The 7,479-nt window shown below is 38.1% G+C and overlaps 1 non-coding gene across 1 annotated transcript; it reads right to left on the bottom strand.

Moving 5' to 3' along the window:
• Positions 1-2,128: 2,128 nt before the first annotated feature.
• Positions 2,129-2,290, bottom strand: LOC119256415 (U1 spliceosomal RNA). Its single transcript, XR_005127752.1, has one exon. It is a non-coding gene; the product is annotated as a U1 spliceosomal RNA (small nuclear RNA).
• Positions 2,291-7,479: the final 5,189 nt, after the last annotated feature.

Raw genomic sequence — 7,479 nt, 5'->3', positions numbered from 1 at the left:
TTGTTTGTTTGTTTGTTTTGTTTATACATGCACTGGGTACAGTCAGAAGCGTGGGAGGGTGAGAGAATTCACTAGAGCCAGAGCGGGGAGCAGAGCAGGCAGAAGGACCGAAGTACACTGCTGAGGGGAGCAGTGGGTGGCAGGAGAGGTCTGCACGCCATGTGGGACCCTCCTCCAGTGGCCGGGGAGCAGCCGGGGATCAAACCGGCGCCGCAGAGGCCGCGGGCAGCTTCGCAACGCAGCGCTCAACCGCTGTGCCACCTGGGAGGCCCATGGTGTATATTTTTACTCCATCTAATGCCATCAGCTATATGAAAGGCAGACTTATATGATACAAAACATGGTCACTTTTATCTACCTCACTCATAGAGGTAGTAGATATAAAAGATACTGTGATATTCATGTATAATACAACCTCATTTTTCATATCTTCTCTCCTTATGCTCTAGAATAATAATCCATTTCTAGGCAGAGTCATAGGAACTAAATTAGAATCAATGACATCTTTGATCTCAGTATATTTCAAGAGTATCTCTATTATCTGATGGAACTGATGACCAAATGACTGGTCCAGAGATAACATTGACAGCAACCTCTGCAGAAGCCTTCCTCACTCTGGGGACCAACACACACACACATCAGATCATGCCTCAGGTGAGATCATGTAAAAGATTAATGTAAAATGGGGCCTCCCTTGTGGCGTAAGGGGGTGAGACGCAGCCTGTGAAGCTGTCCGCAGCCACTGAAATATGAGTTTGATCCCTCGCCAGGGAGGTGACCCATATGGAGCAGCAGACCTCTCCTGTCTTGCCTGCTGCTCCCCTCAGCAGTGTATTTCATTCAATCCGCCTGTTATGCTCCCCACTGTCTCTGGTGAATCCTCTCACACACCCCCACACCTCTGGCCTGTACCCCAGTCCTTGTGTGTATGGATAGATGGATCTTTGAAAAAAAAAGGAAAATAAAAAGATCAATATAAAACACTTAGCTTAATTTTAGGGCACATTTTTACCCCTGCTTAGTTATTATATTAATATTATATTGGCAAAGCATAAATCCACAAACTCCTATAGAAAAAATTTTAATTTTTAATCAAATTATCTTTAATAAACAAATTATTTTAGTTCTTGGTGATTAAATCCTAACACTATATCTAGCACATATGGCCTTCAGCAATGTACTAGCTATTAATGTTTTAAATAGTACATAGTAGTTGCTATGTAGGAAACATGTTAAGTAAGATATTACTCTCTCCACAAACTTGGAGGGAGAGAGGAGCTACTCCTTGTGACATCAGATATGGCTGTGTGAGTTCTGTAGACCAGACTGCATTCACCAACTGACTCAGCTCCATCTCGACTGGGTTGATGCTTCTAGGCAGGAGACAGGCAGAAAAGCTGCATTGTGGGTGCCCCCAAGTGGGTACATTTTGATGTGCATGCTGAGAATTTTCTGGCCAGCTCCTCTAACATTAGGTCATGTCTGTGAATTTTTATTAAGATGAAGAAAAAGCTATAAAAATGTGTGTTTTTTCACTAAACATCTCTTACTATATGTCAACTGAAAGAATAATTTACTGTTTCAGGTTATTGGAAATAATTTATTTGTAGCAAATATCTTTCAGGAAAGTCTCCAAGTATCATATAAAAGCATGAAATAGAAAAGGATGGACTTTAATGTCATAAACTTGACATTGAACTTTGAACTTAACTTTAAACATTTAGTTGCTTATTGGTTGTATAACTTTAGACAAATTCACTTAGCCTCCCTAATCTATAGTTGTCTCAATTTTTAAATGGGATTAAGGAATATTTGTCATTTGTCATTTTTTGTAAACAATAATATATATGTATGTAAAATTATGTTTATTGAAGTACACTGAAGTTCTAGAAGTAACACATTTTAATAAATTCCTTTACTGCTTAAATCAACCAGAGACAATCTCTGTTATTCATAGCTGAGAACTAAGAATGTATGTCAGTGAAAAAGAATAAGATTGATCTGTATTCCTCAAAAATAGCAATGTCATGAGAAACAAAGAGAGGCTAAAGAAGAATGTCCTAGATTATAACAGACTAAGAGATACAACAAATAAATGCAATGTGATTTTTTTCCTTTTTTTTCTTTTTTGGAGAGTGCGAATGCAGTCCCCCACTACCACAGATTATGCAGTCGAGTTTCCCACATTTGGGGAAATCGCAGGGGTCAGCACATCCAGAGTGCAATGGATAAGCCTCACCCTGGGAAAACCACCTTTGTGATCATGGTATCTCCCCTGCCAGGTAAGTATATTGCAATGTGATTTTTGGACTTGTTCTTTATTACAAGAGTGGGGTGGTGGATTCTACAAACAACCTCATTAGGGCAATTGATGGAATTGGAACATGGGCTGTAGAGTGAAAAATATATTTTATCAATGTTAAACTTCCTTAATTTGATAACTATATTGTGATTATGTAAGAGAATATTCTTGTTCTTAGGAAATATGCACAGAAATCTTCAGAAGGATGACGCATATAACATACTCTCAAATGGTTTAGAAAAATGAATAAAAATATGTTTAACATGTCTGTGAGTACTTATGTATGGATGATAAATGCATAGATAGTAGATAGATATCTATGTATATATCCAGCCTCACATATGTGAACACTAATATACATGTATGATTCCTGAAGGGAGAGACTTTGTACCTCTAAAACACAACTTACATTGTAAACCAATGTTACCTCAATAAAAATAATAATAATAATAAATATATGTTTTGGGAAATAAAAGAAAACATGGCCCTAATTCTTAACTTTCCATCTACTTTCTGCCAACTTATTTTACTTTCAAGCTTTGGCTGTATTTGGGCTACATATATTTTGTTGATAAAAGCAAAAGGTAACTGAAGATTCAGAGCTCCCTGCATGCTCTGACAACAGTGCAAATCAGCCAGAGTTACAAAGAGACTCTAATGCAACAATTGAAGATGAAAAATGAACCATTTTGGCCAGGCCAGAGACTTTTAATAGCAGACTAGCAGGAGAAAGGGGAAAAAAAGGTTTTTAATTTTACATCCATTAATATACATTTGATTCTAGAGTTTTTACTAAAAAAATTTCTTTGGAAATAAAATTGCAGAATTATATATAATAAATGAATAAACTGTTTTTGAGTTTATGAACAAATAACCCCATGAACTGAAAAAAGAGAGGGAGACAAGTAGATTAAAGAAGAGTAGACCAATGCTAGTAAGATATTGGTCTAAATAGTGTGGTTTGGGTGAGGAAAAGAATGTGTCTAGATTTACTCCCCATGACATCTGCATGAGATCCCTGAATTATCAAAATGTGTGACTCCAGAAGCCTATGACTTTTACCTCCATTTACCACCAATGAAACAGACTTGTCATTGAACTGACACCACCCCACACTTCCTGACCCTCACTCTATTCCTCCTCTGACCAACACCTTAACATGATGACACTCCTTTAACTTCACTCTTGCAGTTTTCTGCTGTAAGAGAGACTCAGAGGCCCACCTGAAAAGAAATTTCTAGCTCTTTTTCTAGAAGTCAGTGGTTCAGAAAGTTTTGTTTCTCTATGCTCAAAAGTATTTCAGTAGCACTACTACATATCAGTTTCCTGATTAGAGATGTCATTCTGATATACTTTCATCCAGTTTTGGGGCATGTGGCTTTTACCCTATTGTCCCAAATTTTGGGTGCCCAAGATGGCTTGGTCTTAACCAGCTGGTTATTATACCTATTATGCTCTTGGGCCTCATGCCATCACTGGCCAGAATGCACTCTTGCTGCTCATCTTCATCACCTTAAACTAACAGGTACACTAAAACAAATGACCCCTCCCATGCAACACTGGGCACCTCAGCTACCTGAATTCCAAAACCAAGGCTCCATCCCTTCTCCATTGTACTTCTAGATTAATGACCCATGCCCTGAAAGAGATAAGAATTTGACTGCTGTATTCATTCCCCTCTACTGCTATAGCATATTGCCATATGCTAGGTAGCTTAAAACAAAACAAATTTATTATTTTATAGTTCTGGAGGCCAAAGGTCTGAAATGTGTCTTGCTGGGCTAAAATCAAGGTATTGGCAGGATTGCATTCTTTCTGGAAGCTCTAGGATAGAATCTATTATCTTGCCTTTTCAGGTTCTGGATGCTTCTCTTAGCTAGTGACCTCCTCTTCTATCTTCAAAGCCAAAGACAGAGAGTAGAGTACAAAGTAATCTCTTTGTTCAGAGAGACTTTGATCATAAGGGGAAAAACTGAAATAGTGACAGATGTTAGCTAAATTTATTATGCCAATCATTTCATAATATGTGCATGTATCGAATCATGTTGTACACCTAAAACTAATACAATATTATATTTCAGTTACAAAATTTAATGGGATGTTTTGAGTCAAAATGTTGAAAGATAGTGAGGAAATGGACTGTGGGGAAGAATTTTATTAAAGCTTATTCTTTTTTTTTATTTTTTTATTTTTTTTATTTATACATTTTTTACATCATTGTTCATTTTTATTTATTTATTTTTTTGTTTATACAAGCACTGGGTACAGTCAGAAGCACGGGAGGGTGAGAGAATTCACCAGAGCCAGAGCGGGGAGCAGAGCAGGCAGAAGGACCGAAGTACACTGCTGAGGGGAGCAGCGGGCGGCAGGAGAGGTCTGCGCGCCATGTGGGACCCTCCTCCTGTGGCCGGGAAGCAGCCGGGGATAGAACCAGCGCTGCAGAGGCTGCGGGCAGCTTCGCAACCCAGCGCTCAACCGCTGCGCCACCAGGGAGGCCCTATTAAAGCTTATTCTTGATAAATGGAAATTGTTAGGAACTTAAGAAAAAGTTCTTATTTTCAAAAATATGAACTATTTACCTGCTGCCTACATTGTTGCATACTGATAAAACTTCTATTAGCCAGAGGCCATGGGATAAACAGAATAAAAAGAGGAAGATCTAACAATAAATCCCTCCCCTAAAGCTGAGGTACTTGTCCTCTTGAAGCAGACCATGGGAGGGTAAGAAGGGGGCAAAACCATAGAAAAGCATGACCTATCTCCTGGTATATCAATTTTACCCACTTCCTAGATGTTCACATGTCCCCCTGCCCCCCCACTTCTGGGGTAAGTGGTAGCATACTGTAAATATGAAAGATTAGATAATTTTGTGTGTCTGTGTTGCACAAGTACCACACTAATCTCCTCTGTAGCCTTATAATCTTGGTAGATGTACTGTTGAAACAAATACCAAGAGATTTAGATTCTACATGGGTAAGAGATAGATCAGAAGCTGGACACTACCTAGGGACAGACAGCCTCAGTTGTTGTTAGTATGGAGAACCTTATATAGTCAGGAGTCACCATAGCTATGCCAGGTACGTGGGGATGGACCAAAGGCATTGAAAAAGTGAAAGCATGGACAGACATTGCTGACCTCACAGCCCAGCCTATGGTCTAGCTCTGCTTCAGCTTGCATTCCATTGCTTCCAATATTCTATTGAATCATAAAGGGCTGCTAAGGCTTCTGCTTTTTTAGTTTAAGCATCTGAAAATATGACCACAGAATAATCCTTCATAGGCACATGAAAATATTTATTTGAACAAAACTCATGCTACAAATCAAAAATGTTCCTTGGGTTCTCTAAATTTGAATTTTGCAATATTAGAAATAAAAAGAAATTCTAGAGGTAATTCTAGTTTATCTAAAGAGAGTAAAATTTTAGTTAAAAGAGAAGAACGATAAACTTCTGGTAGATTACTTTGTACGTATTAGCACCTTATTTATTTTTAAGCCAACAATTACTGAGTAACTACTACATTCCATACCATGTTAGGTGCTATGGAAGGCATGAATACGAATTCGATGCTGTCCTTGAGAATCCTACCATCTGTGCCAGTCATTAATTTGTAATTTCTGTGCCAGTCATTAATTTGTAATTTCTCAGGTACAAATTCATTCTTCGTCACCAGGCTTTGTTATTCTCACAGATAAACCCTATAGACATTTTGCTTTGACAACTGGCAAAATGTCAGGCTTTGCCAATAGAGGGCGGTGGAAAGACGCTGTGAGACGAGAGCAACCGGAAAGAACTTCCTTTCTCCTGGTGGATTGTTTTTTCTGTGGGGCCATGAACTGGTTTGCAGGAGAGATTGGTTTGCAGGAAAGGCCCAATTCTATGCACCTTACATTCCTCAGGATTCAGTTGTAGTCAGTGTCTCCAGCAAGTGTCTTTGTCACAAATGGACTGCATGTCCCTTTGGCAGCCACACTCTAAACTCAAGTTCTGCCTTGCTGTTCGCTCTTGCTCAGTCAAGGGTAGTAGCTATTGCAATTTCTGTACCCCTTAGAGTCCACTCTATACCTTTTAGTAGTTAAATACTTCTTACTAGTTAACAATCTTTAAATTAAATTTTCCCTATTCAAATCACTAATCTGGCTTATGTCTCCTGGCTAATCCCTAGCGATAAAACATGGAATAAGGAAAACAAAAGACAGATGTGAGTTCATGTAAATTATTTGGGAGAAAGGTCCTTTCTGCTGTAATCACAGCCCAAAGAACAAAAAAATACAGTGTAAATATATAGAATTATGTAACCATTTGGGCTATGCTCAGCTGCATGTGACAGAAAACTCCCATGAGGACTTAACCAAATAGACATGTATTTTCTCATGTAACAATGAAGTCCGTAAATCGGCCGTTAAAGGTTGCTGTAACTACCCCAAAAAGGCTTAAAAGCTCAGGCTCCTTTCAGTTTCCAGCTTCTCCATCCGTAATGGACTAATGGTTGCAAGATTACTGTTTTATCTCCAGACGTTGGGTCTGTATTCCAGGCAGGGAAAAGGAAAAAAGAAATGAGCCAGTTAAATCTATACACTTTTTAAGCATTCTTAAAAACATCAACTCACATGTTATTGACTATTCCTAACTGTAGGGGAACCTGGCAAGCTCAGTATTTTTTAACTGGGACAAGGGTTCTGTAAGTAAGAAAGAAGGACAGAACAGATAAAATATAGACAACCAGCTGCATCTACAACAATTAATTATAAAGTGAGTAAATGACTTACTATTGACATGGACAAGAATCAGCAAAAGAACTTTATTTAATACCCATGAACTTTATTCATTTTTTTACTGTAAATAGTCTTTCTATATTAATTATCAACTGTGATATAAAATTATTTATTCTTCAATAACTAGTGTGCCTAATCAGGGGAAAAAAAGCTGGAGTAATATTTTATTAGTATATTATTTCCTCACGATTCTTACATATAAATGTTAACCTAGATCACCTGGACCTAGACCTCATGGAGAGGTCTTTTTAATTCCTTATGGAACTCAATGAGGCTTATTTAGTAAATATTCTATTCCAATTACTAGATGGCATGAAAGTGGCTCAGTAATTTGTAAAGGAGTCAAAAATGAAGCGTAAGTACCAATATTTCTGTACCAGAAAGTAATTAGTAGTTGAAAGGG

This window comes from Talpa occidentalis, unplaced genomic scaffold, assembly GCF_014898055.3.
Source record: "Talpa occidentalis isolate TD23 unplaced genomic scaffold, MPIMG_talOcc4v2.1 talOcc4.3, whole genome shotgun sequence".
Classification (NCBI taxonomy): Eukaryota; Metazoa; Chordata; class Mammalia; order Eulipotyphla; family Talpidae; genus Talpa; species Talpa occidentalis.
The sequence above is the reverse complement of the archived record's forward strand: the minus strand, read 5'-3'. Positions and strand labels throughout refer to the sequence as shown.